The following is a 22,347-nucleotide window of genomic DNA, read 5'->3' as shown; positions in this document are numbered from 1 at the left end:
AGCCTATTCAACCCATTGTGTGAAAATGTGGATCCTCCTTAAGTGCAGAAGATCTTTCGAATCATTATTTTTATATATGCCTTGCAGATGGTTCAGATATAATATCTAAAACTGGGATAGTTGGCGGCACAGTGGTTAGCACTGCTGCCTCACGGCGCCGAGATCCCAGGTTCGATCCTGGCTCTGGGTCACTGTCCGTGTGAAGTTTGCACATTCTCCCCGTGTCTGCGTGGTCTCACCCCACAACCCAACGATGTGAGGTGGACTGGCCACGCTAAATTGCCCCTTAATTGGGAAAAACATAATTGGGTACGCAAAATTTTTTTAAAACTGGGATAGTTACTCAAATAGGGACAGACTTTCCTGAGATTTAAGCAGATTTTATTTTTTTAAAAGGCATGTCCTCATATCGTGCCATCCGCAACCACCAAACATTCAACTGAAGTTTTCACTGGTGAGGCAGGGAGGCCAAGGAGAAGAATTCATGATCAAATTACTGTTTGTTGGAGTTTGCTGTGTGCAAATTGGCTTCTGTGTTTCCTCACTGATTGGTTTGGTAGCATCTGGCTCTCTCTTTGTGGTGTCGTCTCATGTCCTGCCAGGGGCTGCCTCTTCTCTGCTCCTCATTTTGCTCCCTCCGTCCCTGCTGTCCATCAGCCCTGGAAATCACTGGCAACCAGTGTTTGTGGTCCATGTCACAGGACTTCATGTCACGTTTGCAGACATCTTTGAAATGAAGGGATGGGTGGGTCTGGTGCCAGTGGCGAGCTTGCAGTACGTCCTTGGGGATCCTGCCATCCTCACAGGTCCAAGTCATCCCAAGCAGTGCTGGCTCAGTATGGCGTGCATGCTGGGATATTAGATACCTCAAGGGCCCAAATCCGAGGATTCGTCAGAGGCAGTAAAGAGGCATTGTTGAGGCGTGATTCTTTGCTGGCATACATTGTCTAGGCAAAGTCATAAAGCAGGATACTGAGAATGCAAGTTTGAAACAGTCAAACTTTTGTGTTCCGTGTGAGAAAGCCATTTTTCCACTTGGTCAGTCTGCACAAAGCAGCAGATGCCTTTCCAATGTTTCTGTTGATCTATGCATCAGGCGACAGGTTGCTGGTAATGGCTGAGCTCAATTAGTTAAACTCTTGGACCAGTTTAGTCAGTGGTAATGGAGGAAATACATCAGCCAGGTAACCGCAATTTAATCATGAGTGTTGTAGTAATATACCAGCAAATCTAGCTGGGCCACATAAAAGCATATTAGATCCTGCTTCTTGTTTGCCAAAACTGTCCACTAATCCAGGGTCATTCTGGAATATAAAGTTAACCACCCACCACCACCTGACCACACCACTGAACACCCACCCCCCTGTTAGACGATTAGCTGCTGCTGTATAAAGAGTCAAAGGTTCTGCTCCTTTTCCACAAACACCTTTATTTTACTTTAACAGACTCTGCACAAAACTCTATCATCACATCACCTGACACAAAGGCCAACTGAAGCCCCTTTACATATCAGTGTCAATTATTGGATACTTAACATAAATGAGACAACTAATTGGAATGTCTCTTAGCCCATTACTTAACACCCCTGACTTCTTTTCTCTGCTGTAAACCTTCTTCTTAAACCTCTCTCCCCATGTCTTCCATTCTTACTTACAACAATAAGTATGAGAGGCTCACGTACCTCTTTGTCACCAAAATCAAGACAATCCAATCAGCAGACCACAATGCTTCCCTCCCTTTCTCTAACCCCCAGGCCAAACATCCTCTTAAGTTCCCCCTTGCCCTATCCCTGCACTCGTATCTTTCTCTAATTTGCCTCTTATTTCCTCTTCTGTCTTCTCTGAGGTTGTCTTCTCCATAAGACTCACCTCCTACCTCGACTGCTTGCCCATCCAACTTCCCCTCTTGACCCTCATGTTAGCCCTCTCTCTTCAGGTCTTGTCCCTCTAACGTTTGAATCTGCCGTCATCACCCCTCCCTGCAGAAAACAAATTCTTGATCCGACCAGCCATACAAACTATAGGCCAATCTCCAACCTCCATTTCATCTCCAACATCCTTGAATCTGCTATCGCTTACCAAAACCATTACCATCTTTCCCAGAACACAATATTTGAATCCCTCCAATAGGTTTCTGCTACAGTACCAAAACAGTTCTCATCAAAGTCATAGATCACATGCTTTGTGACTGTGACAAAGATAAACTATTCCTCCTCACCTTTCAACATGTCTGCAGCCTTTAATACAGTTAGCCATGTCCCTCTCATTCAATGCCTCTCCTCTGTTTTTTGGCTGGATGAGACTGCACTTGCCTGGTTGCATTCTTAGCTATTTATTCATAACAAGAGAATTGCCATCAATAACTTCTCCTTCTGCTCCCATATTGATTCCACTGATTGTCCCCAGGCATCTACCCTTGGTCCTGTCCTATTTCGCATCTACATGTTGTCCTTCAGCAATGTCATCTGAAAGCACAACATCAATTTTTACAGTATGCTGACGACACCCAGCTCTACCTCAACACCATCTCAACACTTCCACTGGGGCTAAATTATCAGACTGTTTATTGACATCCAGTACTGGATGAGCAGAGAATTCCTCTTAATTAAATATTGCAAAGACTGAAACCATTGTTTTCAGTCCCCGCTCCAAACTGTTTCCCAGCTACTGACTCCACCCCCCAACCTAGCAACTGCCTGAGACTAAACTAGATTGCCCACAACCTTGGTGTCAATTTTGACCCCGAGATGAGCTGTCGATCACATATCTCTTCCAACACACATACCCACCTATACAAACTCCATAAAATTCCCTTCACCTCAGTTCATCTGCTGCTGAAACCCTCATTTGTGTCTTTGTTACCTTGGGATTTGACCAATCCAATGCACCTTGGCTAATCTCCCATATTTGACCCACTGTGAGCTTAGTTTCACATAAAGTTCTGCTGCCCAAGTCTTGACCTGCACCCATTTACCTATCACCCCTTCACTGATTACTGGTTGAGCAATGCCTTGATTTTAAAATTGTTTCTAAATCCCTCCGTGGTCGCCCTATCTCTGTAATCTTCTCCAGCCCTCGAGACTTCCAAGATATCTGCACTCATTTAATTCTCGTCTCTTGTGCATCCCTGATTTTAATTGGACTACGTCTAATGACTGTGCTTTCAGTTGTCTAAGCCCTAAACTCTGGCGCTCCAGCCCTACACTTCAGAATCTCGCTACCTTGCTCTCTTCCTCTCAGGCATTCCTTACAAGCTGTGTATTTGATCAGGCTTTTGATCCTTTTACCTAATGTCACCTTATGCACACAGTGTCGAATTTTATTTCACATTGCTTTGGGATGGTTAATCACCATTAAAGGTGTTTTATAAATGTAGGCTTTTGGTGTTGATCTGTTTTTGTGATGCTGAGTGAGAGATAAATGTTGGCCAGGGGATATCTCCCCTGTTCTTCTTCGAAAGAATGCCAAAGGTTCTTTTACGTACAACTTGGAAAGCAGACAGGCTTGTTTTGATGTCTCATCTGAGAGACAGCACCTCTGGTAGTGAAGCACTGCCTCAGTACTGCACTGCTACGCCCATCTAGATTGTTGTGTTTAAGTTCGGAGTGGGCCTTAAACGAGAATGCTAACTGAGCCACAGCTGGTGCTCTATATTTACATATGAGATGTTATTGTGTATATATTATATAGCTTATTATGATATAATTTAGATATTATCCATGAATAATTAGATGTATTGAAAAATACTTCAGAGAAAAGTGGCAAGGAAGATCTATTCCACAGGGTAAATGTTAATGTAGAAATGCTCAAATGGCTAATCTTACTTGCTTCAGAAAAGGACTGATGACCTTTAAAATAATGAAAAGTGCAGATAATGTTGAATTAAGCATTTTGCCCCATTGCAGAACATGTGTAGAAATGAAACTCAAACATCAAGCAAAATTTAAAAGAAAAGGGGTGAGATTCTCCATCCAGCGGCACCGGAATCCTGAAACGCGATTGGGCGGAGAATCGCACATGAGGCAAAAATCATGGCAGGGGCCGGGCACCCGACTGAATGCCATGCTCGGGTGCCTCTACAGCGGCGTGAATGCGTTCTACTTTGCATTTACAGTAAACACTTTTGTTTATAAATTTAGAGTACCCAATTCATTTTTTTTTCCAATTAAGGAACGATTTAGTGTGGCCAATCCACCTAACCTGCACATCTTTGGGTTGTGGGGGCGAAACCCACGCAGACACGGGGAGAATGTGCAAACTCCACACAAACAGTGACCCAGAGCCGGGATCGAACCTGGGACCTTGGTGCCGTGAGGCAGCAGGGCTAACCCTCTGCGCCACCGTGCTGCCCTACAGTAAATGCTTTTGGCATATCATTAACGGGCTGACCTGGTATTCTCCGGGGCTCCTCTGAAGCTCCATCTCTGCCAGGAAGAATTACTGATGGCGGATTTCACTTGTGGCTTTAAAAGTCGGGAAGCAGGCGCCGTGGCTGCTGAGGGAGAGAGGAGGTAGGTCATGTTTCCAGGCTGCCTGTCCTACTGCTGGCATGGCTAGCTGTGGGGGGGGGGGGGGGGGGCGCACAGGAGCTGGCGGCAGCTGGCAGGGCCAGGGGGAGTAACAGGGGGTGACCAGGGGATGGGCCGTGTGGTTGGGGTGAACCCCCCCGCCCCCCCCCCAGAACCGGGATGTCCAGGCACGGACCACCATCGCTGTAGCCTACAAGGCAACCATCTTGCTGCGCACCCCACTGACCTCCCACCGCGGTGTGGTGTGAAGGGCAGAGTGCCAGGGGGAATGGCCGGGCGTGAGAAATTTGGATGGAGAAGAGTGGGTGGTAGGGGGACAGGCGGGGGCAGGAGGTGCAGTGCAGACTGGGGTCACCGTGTAGCCTGGTAGACCAGGTTGGGCATGGCAGCACGAACCATGCTAACATGTCTGCCATCCACCGCCTGCAGAGAATGGATTTCGGAATCCAACCAGGAATAGTTACCTTCATCCTGGCCGCCGCAATCCTGGAGGATGCACTGAGGCTGTACGAATAGGAGCTGCTCGGGGAGGACCTTGCAGCAGCGCAGCCTCCCCCAGAGGAATAGGTGGCAGCCGGTGAGGATGGAGAGCCGACCGCCCTACAGGCCGAGGAGGAGGTTGAAAGAAGATGGCGCAAGAGGCCTCGTGTGTACTGGCAGCAGCTGTCATTCAAGGAACTTTGGACCGGACTCCGTCTGAGCAGGGGGACAGTGCGACATATCTGCCGGATCATGGCGAACCTGGTACTGCGGGGATATAGGGGAGGACACCTACTCTCGGTAGCAGTCAGGTGACGGTTGACCCGAACATTTACGCCATGGGGTCCTTCCTGCGCTGAGTGAGGGCCTGTCCGAAATCTCTCAGACCTCTGTGCACAAGAGCATCCGTGCCACCATGGAAACAATATATGCCCATTTAGCTCAATATATCAAATTCACTGTGGACCAAGCCCACAAAGATGACCGGGTAGCAGGGTTCACTGCCATCGCCGGGATGCCGCAGGTCCAGGGGGTGATCGGCGGGATGCATGTTGCCCTATCAGCACCGGTCCATGACAGACCAATCTTCACAAAGGAAAGGGGTTCCAATTGATGAACGTGCAGCTGGTTTGTGACCATAAGCTGCACATCATGCATGTCTGTGCCCAATACCCTGGCAGTGTGCACGACACCATCATCCTGGCACACTCGGCGGTTCCTGACACCTTTGGGGCATACCTTCCAGATCAGGGGCTGGCTGTTGGGTGACAGGGGTTATCTGCTGCCATTGTGGCTTATGACACCCATCAAGAGACCCGCTACAATGATGGCCATGCAGCGAGCAGAGGCGTGATTGAGCAGTGCTTCGGCATCCTGAAGATGCACTACAGGTGCCTGGACCACTCTGGAGGGACCACCCAGTATAGCGCTAAGACGGTCGCCCACATCGTGATGGCCTGCTGCGTTCTCCACAACATCGCGCAGGTTCACCGACTAGGTTGCGTGGCCAACAGCACAAGCATGCATTTCCACCCCACCCCCGGCCGATCACAGCTCCCATGGGCCACCCGTCCTACAACATCACCCCTTCCCTCCGGCCCTGCAACCCCCACTGTGATTCCTACCTGCGGGTGCGGGCCCTGGGTTGGAAGTAACAGCGGATCTGGTCCATGGGATGGAGGATGATGACAACCCGCTCTGCTATGAACTCTGGTGCTCCGGCTGGTGTTCGGGGGGGGTCTCATCGCTATCCATCACCTCCTCATCGCTGGAATCTGCTTGGGGTTGGGGGTGGGGACACTAGAAGGGCTCACCTCATCGCCAGGTGATCCTGCAAGACATATGACATGATGCATGATTGGATGGTGGGTTGGGGTGGTGTGGGGGTGGTGTGGGACTGGTTTGAGGGGGTGGGGGTGGTGCCACACATGCCATGTGAAACCGCAATGCAGCGGCATCTCACTTGGTTGCTTGATGCTGACCTCCGCCTCCATGACTGCCCTCTCTCCAGGCACATGGACCAGGTCCTGTGCCCACCACTCTACTGGGGTGAGGGGCCGCAGGTCCGGCAGTCCCCCTCCGGCCACCTCTCTCTCACTGCGGTTGGTGGAGGGGGGCACGGAGTATAGACAGTGCACAGTGTGAGACACTCAGATGCAGGGTACACGGGGGGTGGGAAGCTGGTCGTCTTCGTGGCCAGGGTGTGGGTGCTGGCAAGTGGGAGCGAGCACACAGCCGGCAGGCGGGGTTCAATCAGCCTCTAGGTGCGAAGAAGGGGGGTTACGGGGGTTTGGACCGGGGGTTGGTGCCAGAGGCACAGTGCTACCTATTCACCATGGCTGCCCTGAGGAGATTGTGCAGCTTTTTCCAGCACTGCTGACCGGCTCTTGCAGTGGGGCCCACTGCGCTCACGGCCTTTGCCACCTGTGCCCAAACGCAGTGTACAGAGGTTGGTGGCAACCTCCATCCCACCCATAGGAACAGAGTGGCCCACCTCTCCTCCATGGCATCCAGCAGGGTCTCCACCTCGGTGCCTGCAAACTGGGGTACCGCTCTCCATGCTGCCACGAGACGTCCTGCTTAATCGACTCTGGGAGCACGGAGAGCTTCATACACCCTGACACGGTAAGGCGCTGTTCTCTCCTCGTTCACCACGTTAATCAAAAAATCTCCCTGGCCTCCGGTTCCCACTCAGTAGAGATAAAGGGGTTTTATGTTGCAAACCTCACAGTCCAGGGAAGGGAGTTTAAAATTACCGTCTCTACGTCCTTCCCCACCTCTGCGCGGCCACACTCTTAGGTTTAGACTTACAGTGTAATCTCCAAAGTCTAACTTTCAAATTCGGCGGCCCTATACCCCCCCTCACTGTCTGCGGCCTCGCGACCCTTAAGGTCGACCCACCTTCCCTGTTTGCGAACCTCACCCCGGATTGCAAGCCCATCGCCACCAGGAGCAGACGGTAAAGTGCCCAGGATCGGATCTTTATTAGGTCAGAGGTCCAAAGGCTACTGAGGGAAGGAGTCATTGAAGCTAGCAACAGTCCCTGGAGAGCTCAAGTAGTGGTGGTAAAGACCGGGGAGAAGCATAGGATGGTCACCGACTACAGTCAGACCATCAACAGGTTTACGCAGCTGGACGCGTGCCCTCTCCCCCGCATATCCAACCTGGTAAACAGGATCGCGCATTACAAGGTCTTCTCCACGGTGGATATTAAGTCCGCCTACCACCAGCTCCCCATCTGCACTGGTGACCGCAAATACACTGCCTTTGAGGCAGACAGGCGGCTCTATCACTTCTTAAGGGTTCCCTTCGGTGTCACCAACGGGGTCTCAGTCTTCCAGCACGAGATGGACCGAATGGTTGACCGGTACGGTTTACGGGCAACATTCCCGTATCTCGATAATGTCACCATCTGCGGCCACGACCAGCAGGACCACGACACCAACTTCCGAAAATTCCTCCAGACCGCAAAGATACTTAACCTTACATACAACAAGGATAAATGCGTGTTCAGCACCGACCGCCTAGCCATCCTCGGCTACGTAGTGCGAAATGGAGTTATAGGCCCCGACCCTGAACGCATGCGCCCCCTTATGGAGTTCTCCCTCCCTCACTACTCCAAGGCCCTGAAGCGCTGCCAAGGGTTTTTTTCTTACTATGCCCAGTGGGTCCCCAACTATGCCGCCAAGGCCCGTCCCCTGATCCAATCCACAGCTTTTCCCCTGTTGATAGAGGCCCGCCAGGCCTTCAGCCGCATCAAAGCAGACATTGCAAAGGCCACGATGCATGCCTTCGACAAGTCCCTCCCCTTCCAGGCAGAGAGCGACACATCTGACGTAGCTCTGGCGGCCACCCTCAACCAAGCGGGCAGACCCGTGGCTTTCTTCTCCCGCACCCTCCACGCTTCCGAAATCTGCCATGCCTCAGTCGAAAAGGAGGCCCAGGCCATAGTAGAAGCTGTGCGACATTGGAGGCATTACCTGGCCGGCAGGAGATTCACTCTCCTCACTGATCAACGGTCGGTTGCCCTCATGTTCGATAACGCACAGCGGGGCAAGATTAAGAACGACAAGATCTTGCGGTGGAGGACCGAACTCTCCACCTACAACTACGAGATCTTGTATCGTCTCGGGAAGCTAAACGAGCCTCCTGATGCCCTGTCCCGAGGCACATGTTCCAATGCACAAGTTGACCGCCTCCGAACCCTCACTGACTACAGGTAGTGATCGAGGCAGTGAGCTGAGAGACCAAGGGTTGGGAACAGGCCAATCAGCAAAATGGCCAAGCATTGAGAGCAGGACAGTGAATGAAGAGGTCAAAGGTTGGGTGCGGGCCAGCGAGCGAAGAGGCCAAAGGTAGGGAGTATGGTAGTGAGGGAAGAGGCCGAGAGTCGTGAAAAGGGCGGCGTGTGAAGAGGCCAAAGGTTGAGAACGGGGTGGTGAGTGAAGAGGTCAAGGGTTGGGAGCAACGCAGGGTGGTAAGCGGTGAACAAACTGATGAGTGGGGTGGAGAACAAATGCCGGGTGGGGTGACAAGTGGGATGAGCAAGTGGGCTGTGAGTATTCAAGGGACGCAAATGATGTCAGCAGCACCATGAAAGTGCCTACGGGAAAGTGCCTTCTGGAGAAGCACAAAATTGCTGACAGCAACTTTTGAATTTCCACATATAATTGCGCATCTGGCGAGCCCAGAAGTTAGCTGTCATTTTCAGAGGAGCAATAGATGCAAATGGAAACCATTTCACCGTGATTACATTTACAAAGTATGGGCCGATGTTGTGCCTGGAAAATCAGCTGGGAGGTCACAACAGCTAGAAAGGATGGTCTCTAAAGTGAAGTAAAGAAAATGAGATAAACACAGTCAATCTTCAAAATGGTTCATTACAGATTAGTGCCACGGACAGGTTGACAGACAAGTATTATCTTTTTTCTGAGAAAAGAAGCATGTTCGTTTATCAGCATAATTAATTGAGAAACTTCCATAGAAAACACATTCACTGAAATCAAATTCTCTCTATTGATGTTCATGAGCCATTAGCTGTGGCGAAAAATATTCTCCCATTTTTCATTAAAGTGAAAATTTGGATCTAAGGGTCGTTTTCTTCCCTCTCCCCAGTCAGGAAATTGCTCAATATTTAGTGATTTTTAAAAAAATGTATATTTACTAAGGTTTCAAATGTTAAAGAATAACGCAACATAATTACAAAATACGACATCTTATAAGCAAGAATCAAAAAAAAAAAGGTTCAGCATACATGAGTACAGGGAGAGAGAGACAGGAGAACAACATCATAACTGGCTGAATACAAGCAACAGACACAAATAGGTACCCATACAGCCCCACCAGACACTGAGGGAGAAACAAGACAAGGCCATGAAAACCATGGGGAAATAAATGGTGCACACACTCTCACACCGCACCAGCCGATAATTATTGCAAGAAATCAAGATATATTTTCCATGCCATGTTCAGATAGATACACACCAAAAGACATCTCCCCCCATCTCCAGCAGGACCAAAGGCACCAACGGCCCACCAAAGCCTCTTTTCAGATACCAGAATCATTAGCACCAATGTGGGAACCAAGCACAGATTCTTCATACCCACCGTTTCAAAAGTAAAGGAAATATGCAAATACCCCAGTTATAAAGGGATTTATATACACCACACAAAGCAACTTAACCCCACGTTAAGGTCCAGTGGAGATTATTATTATGTAGACCAGCAGCAACATGTTCGGATTATGATCAAACCTTCAGGGTCTCCCAAGAAAGGAAGAAGAAGAAAAAGGAAGGAATGTCTAGAACTAGCGGAATCAATCCGTAGGAAAACAGGGGATCAGGACCCAACACAGGCTCCAACCCAGCCCAGGCCAGCACATCCCGACACACCGGAAACTATACCCCCAGGGCCTCCAGTGCCAGAACCCATATTTCTCCCATCCCATTCAGGGAAATGCACTGTTCCCCCCCCCCCCCCCAGAAGAGAAGGATGATCACTCCAGCCCCAGCTGAGGAGAGGGGTGGGGGGGGGGGGGGGGGGGGGGGGAGGGTGCAACCAGAGAAGAAGAAGAACCGTTAAGACCCCAACAATTGGGCATGCTGGTCGGGAGTTCCGATTCCCTCCTCCCCGGTACAACCAGTGTAATTTCCACCAGGCCAACAAACCAGATCAGGATTAAAAATAGCACCGTGCTCACTCAGATGAACAAAGAACAAAGAAAAGTACAGCACAGGAAATGCAGTTTAAAAAATAAGATTCTTCTATTAAATTCCTCAAGAGTTCTACGTTCCGATATGCCTGCGCCGACCATGCGTCCCGTCTAAACTAAAATCTTCTACACTTCCGGGGTCCGTATCCCTCTATTCCCATCCTATTCATGTATTTGTCAAGGAGCCCCTTAAATGTCACTATCGTCCCTGATTCCACCACCTCCTCCGGCAGCGAGTTCCAGGCACTCACTACCCTCTGTGTAAAAAACTTACCTCGTACATTTCCTCTAAACCTTGCCCCTCGCACCTTAAGCCTATGGCCCCTAGTAATTGACCCCTCTACCCTGGGAAAAAGTCTCTGACTATCCACTCTGTCTATGCCCCTCATAATTTTGTAGACCTCTATCAGGTCACCCCTCAACCTCCTTCATTCCAGTGAGAACAAACCAAGTTTATTCAACCTCTCCTCATAGCTGATCCCCTCCATACCAGGCAAAATCCTGGTAAATCGCTTCTGCACCCTGTCTAAAGCATCCTTCTGGTAGTGTGGCGACCAGAATTGAACACTGTACTCCAAGTGTGGCCAAACTGAGGTTCTATACAGCTGCAACATGACTTGCCAACTTTTATACTCAATGCCCCGGCCAATGAAGGCAAGCATGCCATATGCCTTCTTGACTACCTTCTCCACCTGTGTTGCCCCTTTCAGTGACCTGTGGACCTGTACACCAAGATCTCGCTGACTGTCAATACTGTTGAGGATTCTACCATTCACTGTATATTCCCTACCTGTATTAGACCTTCCAAAATCATGACCTCACATTTTTCCGGATTAAATTCCATCTGCCATCTCGCCGCCCAAGTCTCCAAATGATCTAAAACCTGCTGTATTCTCTGACAGTCCTCATCACTATCCGCAATTCCACCAACCTTTGTGTCGTCCGCAAACTTACTAATCAGACCAGTTACATTTTCCTCCAAATCATTTATATATACTACGAACAGCAAAGGTCCCAGCACTGATCCATGCGGAACACCACTAGTCACAGCCCTCCAATCGGAAAAGCACCCTTCCATTGCTACTCTCTGCCTTCTATGACCTAGCCAGTTCTGTATCCATCTTGCCAGCTCACCTCTGATGCCGTGTGACTTTACCTTTTGTACCAGTCTGCCATGAGGGACCTTGTCAAAGGCCTTACTGAAGTCCATATAGACAACATCCATTGCCCTACCTGCATCAATCATCTTTGTGACCTCTTCGAAAAACTCTATCAAGTTAGTGAGACACAACCTCCCCTTCACAAAACCGTGCTGCCTCTCGTTAATACGACCACTTGCTTCCAAATGGGAGTAGATCCTGTCGTGAAGAATTCTCTCCAGTAATTTCCCTACCACTGACGTAAGGCTCACCGACCTGTAGTTCCCTGGATTATTCTTGCTACCCTTCTTAAACAAAATAACAACATTGGCTGTTCTCCAGTCCTCCGGGACGTCACCTGAAGACAGTGAGGATCCAAAGATTACTGTCAAGGCCTCAGCAATTTCCCTCTTGCCTCCTTCAGTATTCTGGGGTAGATCCCATCAGGCCCTGGGGACTTATCCACCTTAATATTTTTTCAAGACGCCCAACACCTCGCCTTTTTGGATCTCAATGTGACCCAGGTTATCGACACACCCTTCCTCAGACTCAACATCTACCAATTCCTTCTCTTTGGTGAATACTGATGCAAAGTATTCATTTAGTACCTCGCCCATTTCCTCTGGCTCCACACATAGATTCCTTCCCCTGTCCTTCAGTGGACCAACCCTTTCCCTGGCTACCCTCTTGCTTTTTATGTACGTGTAAAAAGCCTTGGGATTTTCCTTAACCCTGTTTGCCAATGATGTTTGTGACCCCTTTTTGCCCTCTTGACTCCTTGCTTAAGTTCCTTCCTACTTTCCTTATATTCCACACAGGCTTCGTCTGTTCCCAGCCTTCTAGCCGTAACAAATGCCTCCTTTTTCTTTTTGACGAGGCCTACAATATCTCTCGTTAGCCAAGGTTCCTGAAATTTGCCATATTTATCCTTCTTCCTCACAGGAACATGCCAGTCCTGAATTCCTTTCAGCTGACATTTGAAAGTCTCCCACATGTCAGATGTTGATTTACCCTCAAACATCCGCCCCCAATCTATGTTCTTCAGTTCCTGCCTAATATTGTTATAATTAGCCTTCCCCCAATTTAACACATTCCCCCTCGGACCACTCTTATCCTTGTCCACCAGCACTTTAAAACTTACTGAATTGTGGTCACTGTTCCCGAAATGCTCCCCTACTGAAACTTCTACCACGTGGCCGGGCTCATTCCCCAATACCAGGTCTAGTACAGCCCCTTCCCTAGTTGGACTATCTACATATTGTTTTAGGAAGCCCTCCTGGATGCTCCTTACAAACTCTGCCCCGTCCAAGCCCCTAGCACAAAGTGAGTCCCAATCAATATTGAGGAAGTTAAAGTCTCCCATCACAACAACCCTGTTGCTTTTACTCCTTTCCAAAATCTGTCTACCTATCTGCTCCTCTATCTCCCGTTGGCTGTTGGGAGGACTGTAGTAAACCCCCAACATTGTGACTGCACCCTTCTTATTCCTGATCTCTCCCCATATAGCCTCGCTGCCCTCTGAGGTGGCCTCCCGCAGTACAGCTGTGACATTCTCCCTAACCAGTAGCACAACTCCTCCACCCCTTTTACATCCCCCTCTATCCCGCCTGAAACATCTAAATCCTGGAATATTTAGCTGAAAATCCTGTCCTTCCCTCAACCAGGTCTCTGTAATGGCAACAACATCATAGTTCCAAGTACTAATCCAAGCTCTAAGTTCATCTGCCTTACCTGTTATACTTCTTGCATTAAAACATATGCACTTCAGGCCACCAGTCCCACTGTTTACTGCAACATCTCCCTGTCTGCTCTTCCTCAGAGCCATAGTGGCCCTATTTCCTAGTTCCCCTTCAATTTTTTCACCTTCGGACCCAACCCCCTACCATACTCGTTTAAACCCTCCCATGTGACACTAGCAAACCTCGCAGCCAGGATATTTATGCTTCTCCAATTTAGATGCAACCCGTCCTTCTTATACAGGTCACACCTGCCCTGGAAGAGCGCCCAGTGGTCCAGATAACTTAAACCCTCCCTCCTACACCAGCTGTTTAGCCACTTGTTTAGCTGCTCTATCTTCCTATTTATAGCCTCATTGGCACGTGGCACAGGGAGTAATCCAGAGATTACAACCCTTGAGGTCCTGTCTTTTAAATTTCTGCCTAGATCCCTGAACTCCTGCTGCAGGACCTCATCCCCCTTCCTGCCTATGTCGTTAGTACCAATATGTATCACGACCTCTGCCTGTTTGCCCTCCCCCTTCAGGATGCTCGCTACCCATTCGGAGACATCCTGGACCCTGGCACCAGGGAGGCAACATACCATCCTGGAGTCTCTTTCACGTCCACAGAAGCGCCTGTCTGTGCCCCTGACTATAGAGTCCCCTATGACTATTGCTCTTCTGCGTTTTGACCCTCCCTGCTGAACATCAAAGCCAGCCGTGGTGACACTGCTCTGACTGCTGCTGTTTTCCCCGGATAGACTATTCCCCCCCGACCGTATCCAAAGGGGTATACCTGTTCGAGAGGGAGACAACCACAGACTCCTGCACTGACTGTCTGCCCCTTTTGGTGGTCACACATCTCTCTGCCTGTACCTTGGTTGTGACCACATCTATATAACTGCCAGCTATGATGCTTTCCGCCACCTGTATGCTCCGAAGTGCATCCAACTGTTGCTCCAACCGAACCATGCGGTCTGTGAGGAGCCCCAGTTGGGTGCAACTTCTGCAGATGAAACCAACCGGGACGCTGGAAGCCTCCCGGACCTTCCACATCTCACAGTCAGAGCACTGCACCCTTCTAATTGACATTGCATTAATTAATTAGTAAATTAAATTTAAAAAAATTTTTTTTTTTAAAAAGCTACTGTTAACTATATGTTTCCTAGCACTAGATTTCTACTATAAATGTAAATGCTAAATACAGTACTCTCTGATCTCTGGCTTAGATACCCCTCTAAATTATGTTTAATTAGCTTAACCATGTTTAATTTTTAAATTTAGTGCAGATTCCCTGTCAGCCAATTAGGTCATAGCTTTCCTGTGATGTCACTTTTCAGTTCCCTCCCCCTCCCCCGCCCCAGTCAGAATATCTAGCACTTACCTGTTCCCAAGTTGCTCTCCGGCTCTCTCTTTCGCTCCCGAAAATGAAGGTCGCTGGAACCTGGGTAAGATTTTATATCACCTATCTGCCCAGGGTGCTCCCTGATTTTCTCTCTGCTTCCCGCAATGCACTCTGGATCTCTCCCTGCAGATTACCAGTTACAAAGCCAAACAGTGGAAACAGAACATAAAGGGAAGCAGCACCTCCTCCCACTCCGCGCTGAATTACCACACTGCCCAAATTACCAAGTTCCAATTCCCACTCTTGCTGTGTCTCACTCACTCAGGATGTGTCTCCTTCACCTGCGCAAAGCTTACTGAGTGCGCTTTGTGCCTGTCTTTTATGCAGAATTCAGCTAAACAAGATGAGTCACACTACTTAAGCTTCAAACAGAAGAATACAATGTACACCCTTGTGCCACTAAACAGGCCTCAGGTGACTGACAGATAACTGCCTCTCAGCAATTAGGGTGGGGGTATAAAGAAGTCTCCCAATGAAGAGACACCTGGATTAATTCAGAATGACCGCACAGAAAGGATACTAAGAACGATCACTTTCCTCAACCCAACAGCGATCAGCCAGTCTCACATCATGCCTCAGTATTAAATCTTTCTTGTTTTAAATGCTCAAAAAGGACCACAGAGACAGACCCAGCCGAAGGAAGGCTCAACCTCAGGAGTCAGAACTCACCCAGTCCTCCCCAGGATACAAAATTTGTCCAGATCATCAAAGGATAAAGGCATGGATTTTTAAATTAAAATGCCCAAAAATTAGGAAAAAAATATAATAATATATGTATTAAAAAAGGATACGGATTTGTTCTAACTGGGGGGCTATCCTCAATCTCAGTGAGACTGAAATAACCCTACCAAACATCGTTCACTCTGCTTCGGCTCCATTCATCCTCCTTATAAACAACATTGGGGTGGAAAAAAAAACAGAACACTCCCCTACGACAGCCACACGGATTATAAGACATAATGACAAACAAGGTGAAAAACTGTGCACAGATTTCAGATAATCGACTCAACATGATTTTTCTGAAACAGGACGATCAATACCACCGCCCCCCCCCCCCCCCCCCCTCACGTTCACATGTGCACTCACTTTCAAAAGAAAAGACAACCTTAAATATTAAATAATCAACAACATAATCAGAAGGGAGTAATGTTCAGGATTGTAGAAGAATTGCAGAGTGAATTGCAGGATCATGGCACCTAACACATTGCACAAGACGATAAAGGATAAACCAGGATTAGCGAGCACTCTTCAGGATCCCTTCCAACGGCCAAAAACACGAGGCACGACCATTTCCATTGTGCCATCTCTCTGACGTCCAGATGGTCAACAGTCTAGGCCCAGGCCAGGACGGGGAGGGGAGACGACTCGACCAGTTCGGCCACCTCCAACCCCTTGCAACCAACAGTCAGTTGGCCCGATCCTGGCCTCAGCGAACATATTTGTTGTGCTCCATCAAATCTGATGCACCCAGCCTCCAAATCATGATTACCGAGCACAAGAACACACCTTGCTCGGCCCCTGCATCTCAAAGCCATCAAGATAGATGACACACCATGCAATAGGATCTCGATGACACGAAGGCGGGCCCTCACTTAGGAAAGCGCTCTTTCGAGGGCAAGATCTCTCTCATGTATCTCCACCACTGTCAAAAACATACCCCACAATTCCTCCAAGTGAACTCTGGCGACCTGCATCGTAGAGTCAATATTTTCATCCAAGGAAACATTATCAATGGCGGCCGACATCCAGATACACACAGCATTGCCATGATGAGAACCCGCTTGGCAGCAACTATGCCACTGCAAGCGGGACCCCACTCTGACCGCCACGTACAAATGAGGATATTTACCGATTGTCTCAGATATCCTTGCAAAATACAAATCAGAAACCTCCAGGGACATAGTACCAGCCATGTATCCCAAGAGAAAGTAAAAATGAAAGGTGCAGCAAGATAAAATAAATGATAAACCAATGAACAGCGCCGGAGTTCTCAAAATGCAACCACTTCCGTGATCACATCATGTGACCCCTCCCCTTGTGACGTCATAGAGGTCTATAGCACAGAAAAGGTCCTTCGCCCATCACACGTGCGGCAGTCACAAACATCCACCTCAGTATTTTAATCCCATTCTCCAGCACTTGGCCCATAGCCTTGTATGTCTTGGCATTGCAAGGGCACATCTGAATACTTCTTAAATATTATGAGTGTTTCTGCCTCCATCACCCTTTCAGGCAGTGTTCCAGACTCCCACCACCCTCTGGTTGAAAATGTTTTGCTCACATCCCCTCTAGACCTCTTGTCCCTCACCTTAAATCTGTGTCCCTGGTCATTGATCCGTCCACCAAGGAGAAACGTTTCTTCCTGTCTACTCTATCTGTGCCCCTCATAATTTTATGCATCTCACTCATGTACCCTCTCAGCCTCCTTTGCTCCACTAAAAACAACCCCAGTCAATCCAATCTCTCTTCATAATGAAAACGCTCCAGCCCAAGCATAATCCTGGTAAATCTCCTCTGCACCCTTTCCAGTGCTGTCACATCTCTCCTACAATGTGGATTCCAGCATGGCACACAATACTCTAGCTGTGGCCTAACCAACATTTTATACAGTTGCAGCATAACCTCCCTGTTCTTAAACTCTATGCCTCGGCTAATAAAGGCAATTTATACCAATGCCTAACTATCCACAATTTATCCACCTGCCCTGCTACATTAAGGAACTGATGTACATGCACACCAAGGTTACTCTGATTCTCGGTGCTTCCCAGGTCCTGATTTTCATCATGTATTCTCTTACCTCGTTTGTCCTGCTTAAGTGCATCATCTCACACTTATCTGGATTTAATTCCATTTGCGACTGATCAGTTCATCTGACCAGCCCGTCTATATTCTCCTGTAATCGAAGGCTATCCTCCTCACTATTAACCACCCCACTAATTTTCATATCATCCATGAATTTACTGATCAACCTTCCTCAAACAAACTCGAAATCATTTATCTAAACTACAAACAGCAAGGATCCCCACACTGATCCCTGCGGGACCCCACTCGACACAGGCTTCCAGTCAGAAAAACATTCCCTCAACCATCACCCTCTGCTTTCTGCCACTCAGCCAATTCTGAATCCAATTTGTCAAATTTCCTTGGATCCAATGGGCTGTTAGCTTTGCTATCAGTCTCCCATATGGGACCTTATCAAAAGCCGTGCTGAAGTCCAAGTAGACTATATCAAATGCATTGCCCTCATCGGCACACCTAGTCACCTCTTTGAAAAATTAAATCAAGCTGTTCAGACAAGACCTCCCCTTAACAAAACCATGCTGACTATTCTTGATTGATCGCTGCCTCTCCAAATGCAGATTAATTCTGACTCTCAGAATTGTTTCCAATAGTTTCCCCACCACTGAGGTTAGACTGCCTGGCCTGTAGTTTCCTGGTTTATCCCTTCCTCCCTTCTTGAATACACACATTTGTTATCTTCCAATCCTTCGGCACCACTCCTGTGGCCAGGGAAAATTATTACAAGCGCCCCTGCTATTTCCTCCCTTACCTCACTTAACAGCCTGAGATACATTTCACCTAGCCCTGGAGATATGTCAATTTTAAGCATGACAGACCACTCCGAATTTCCTCTACATCTATGTTAGTTTCTTCAATTTTGTCACAGTCCTCCTCCCTGATTTCTATACTAACACCGACCCTTTCACTAATGACCACTAGTGATGCCGGATTCTCCTTTCAGGGGACTAAGTCCCCACGCCGGCAGGAAAACCGGCACCAACAACTCCGGCATCAACGGATCCCCAAGGTGAGGAAATCTCACCTGTCTCGGGGGCTAGGTGGACTCTGGAGGGGTTGGCACCGCTCCAGCCGCGGCAAAGGGACTGCGCTGGTTTGCGCATGCGTGGAACCGCCGGTATGTTTTGGTGCATGCCAGCCATGGCGGAGCCCTACAGGGGCCGGCGCAGAAGGAAGGAGTGCCCCCACTGCATAGGCCCGCCCGCAGATCGGTGGGCCCCGATTGTGGGCCAGGCCACCGTGAGGGCCTCCCCTGGGGTTGGATCCACCTGAGCCCCCCCGGGGACCGCCCCAGCCGACTTAGCTGCCAGGTCCCGCCGTGTGGGACCATGCGTAACCCACGCCGGAGTGACTGGCCAAAAACGGACAGTCAGCCAATCGGGGCCCGGAGAATTGCCGGGAGGAGGGGCGCTGCCAACGGCGTGGGGTTGGAGAATCTCGCCCCATATGTTTTAGTTTGTGCCCTCAACTCATCCGCCATAACGGCAAACTCCTTTATGTCTTAGCTGGTCTATAACTTCTGTGCTTTCCTGACTCACTTGCTATCTCTTCTAATTTTGGCTGTGCATTTCCCCTTGCTGAAAAGTCTGTCAGGATTCCACCCCCTGCCAAGTTTGTTTAAACCCCCCCCCCCAACAGCACTAGCAAACATTCCTGCAAAGACGCTGGTCCCATTTCAGTTAAGATTTGTTCCACCTTGTGCAGGTTCCACCATCCCCCAAAACGGTCCCAATGTCCCATAAATCTAAAGATATAGAGAGAGATGGTGCCTCCTGCACCATCTCTCCAGCCATGCATTTGTCTGGACTAACCTCCTATTTCTGTAGTCACTGGAAGTAGTCCAGAGATTACTGCCTTCTGGATCCTGTTTTTTAATCCTAGCTCCCTAAATTCTGCTTTAGGGACATCATCTTTTTTCTACCTATATCATTCGAACCAATATTTACCACAATATCTGCCTGTTTTCCCTCTCCCTTCTAAATACCATGCAACCGTTCATTGGCATCCCTGACCCTGGCACCAGAGAGGCAATATGCCATACTTATCCATAAAACCCATACAGTGCAGAAGAAGGCAATTTGTCCCATTTGGTCTGTATCGATCCTCCAAAAAGGCATCCTACCCAGGCTCACTCCCCTGCCCTATCCCTGTAACCCCTACCTAACTTATTCAATCTTTGGACCACGAGAGGAATCGGAGAATCTGGAGGAAACCCACATGGACACGGAGGGAATTTACAAACTCCACACAGACAGGAAATGAATTCTCTTCTACGGCCGTGGAAACCTCTGTCTCTTCCCCTTCCTATCGAATCCTCTACCACTCTAGCCCTGACGTTCTTCCTCCTCCCCTCTTGTAGACCCACCCATGGTGCCCTGAAGATGGCTGCAACTGCTTTCCCCTGCAGAGTCATCTCCCCCAACAGCATCCAAAATAGTATCTGTTAGAAGGGGGGATGACCACATGGGACTGCTGCACTACCTGCTCTCCTCTACTCGATCTGGCGATCACCTGTGCCCTTTCTGCCTATTCAATCTTCACCTGTGGGTAAGAGAAACTTTCAGCTTGAAATACAGGGTAACTTTTCAGTGAGATGCTTCCTTGCACTGACTTGGAAAGCGTGGATTTTTCATTTTCAGACTACCTGCCAAGGACAAGATAGGGAATCAAACTAAGTAAATAAAATGAGTTCATTACAAATTTAAATTAGTACAGGCTGTTTTAAAGTGATAATTGAATGGCCTAAGCATTTGTAACCCCGTATGATTCTTGAAAGGAGCCCATGATTTTGAATTGTTAATCAAGACATTAATGTGTTTTAAATTCACAGGCTAAATGTGATTACATCATTTACTTTAGCTAAGTGTGTCCGAACATGATAATCACATTTTTCAGTTGTTTGACAATTTTGTTTAATTGGAAAATGAAGAGTTGAAAGGCCATGAGCAGTAAATCTCGTGGCAGCAATAGTTAGCTACTGCTCCGAGACAAAACGCAGGTGCAAAATCCCATTTGACAGGAATTCAGAAGCAAGGTGAAACCTACATCAAATCTGGAGTTTAAATTGAGGGAGTTAATGGAAAGAACCTTTAGAAAGTAACCTTTCCTATTTCTGGCCCGCCATGGAAAACACTTAATTAGTTTGCATATTAACTATCGATTCATCCACTTTATCTGTCCCCTATTTCTCATCAAAGTAGACAACAAATAACATCCAGTTCTTCTTCTCTGCAGCAATTATTCTGCTCCTTATATAGTTATTCATTCAGTATGCAGAGAAAAATGGCTGTCTCAGTCCTATCAAAGGAAATATGGGTAGAATTTTAACTGCCAAGCAAATTTAGGTGTGCATGGGCAGTTTTATCCCCTAAAATGGACGTGTCAGGATCCCGACATTATCTTGCCCACTCTGGGGTTTCATCCAGGAGTGCTTGTGTGTGTCTGGGGAACCTATTTGGAGCTGTTGGGTAGGTGATGGTCATGTGTAAGCTTGTCATTAATTGGTGTTTTACTGAAATATTTTGGCTTTAACAGTAAGCACCCTACTTCCCCATCCTGCCACAAACACGCTAGAGTCAACCAGGTGGGTATGTAGTGGGAACTGCCCCTTAGTGAAAATGACAGGCTGGGATGGCTTTCAAAAATGAAACTGAGAGCTCCAGCTATATTCAGGTTGATGCTCACAGCACTCCTGAGGGTGAGCTCACACTGTTTGACTGGAGATTGTCAACTTCATTCAAGTCAGATCATCTGCTTTGAACTTCATTCACCTTGAGCTGAACTTTCCTGCTGTCAGCACTACCTTGCCTCTGATGAGGAACAAGAGGACCAGCAAAAAGGTGGGGGAGGGGCAGTGGTGCTGTTGCTGGGCTAGTAATCCAGAGACTGAGTCATTCTCTGGGGACCCGGGTTCGAATTCCGCCATGGCAGGTCATGAAATTTGAATTCAATTTAAAAATCTGGAATTAAAAGTCTAAAGATGACCATGAAACCATTGTCGATTGTCGTAAAACCCCATCTGGTTCAATAATGCCCTTTAGGGGAAGGAAATCTGTTGCCCTTACCTGGCCTACATGTCACTCCAGATCCACAGCGATGTGGTTGACCTTTAAATGCCCTCATGGATGGGCAATAAATGTTGGGCCAGCCAGCGACGCCCTCATCCCATGAACATTTGTTTTAAAAGGCAGAGGATGAGCTTTCTATACATGTCAGCACCAGTGAGGCAGGAGACTCAGGATTTCACTGCAGGTCAGTGCTGATATCTGCAGCTTCCTAGACCAAGATTTCCATGTGGATACGCCAGATGGCCAACCACAATCCTTGCCTCTCCAAGAGGTTGGGCAATCTGTCCTCCTGCAAGCAGAGAAAGAATGGAAACATTTATATTTACATGGGATCAGACATGACCGGATCTGTCTCAATGTGCTTTCCTTCTGAAGTTTAGTCTCTGTTGTTGTGTAGGGAAGCAAATAGTTATGAGTGTTTGCATTGTTTTGTGTGATAAGGGAGGAAGGACAAGATACATGATGGGTGACTGGGGCATGGGAGTGAGAGGCCAATTGGCTG

General features: G+C 48.3%; 1 protein-coding gene across 1 annotated transcript in view; it reads left to right on the top strand.

Moving 5' to 3' along the window:
• The window catches only part of LOC140410474 (CUB and sushi domain-containing protein 1-like), a 3,392,839-nt gene that overhangs the window by 3,157,878 nt on the left and 212,614 nt on the right, over positions 1-22,347 (top strand). The gene's annotated exons all lie outside the window — the stretch shown is intronic.

This window comes from Scyliorhinus torazame, chromosome 4 (genome assembly GCF_047496885.1).
Source record: "Scyliorhinus torazame isolate Kashiwa2021f chromosome 4, sScyTor2.1, whole genome shotgun sequence".
NCBI classification, from domain to species: domain Eukaryota; kingdom Metazoa; phylum Chordata; class Chondrichthyes; order Carcharhiniformes; family Scyliorhinidae; genus Scyliorhinus; species Scyliorhinus torazame.
The sequence above is the reverse complement of the archived record's forward strand: the minus strand, read 5'-3'. Positions and strand labels throughout refer to the sequence as shown.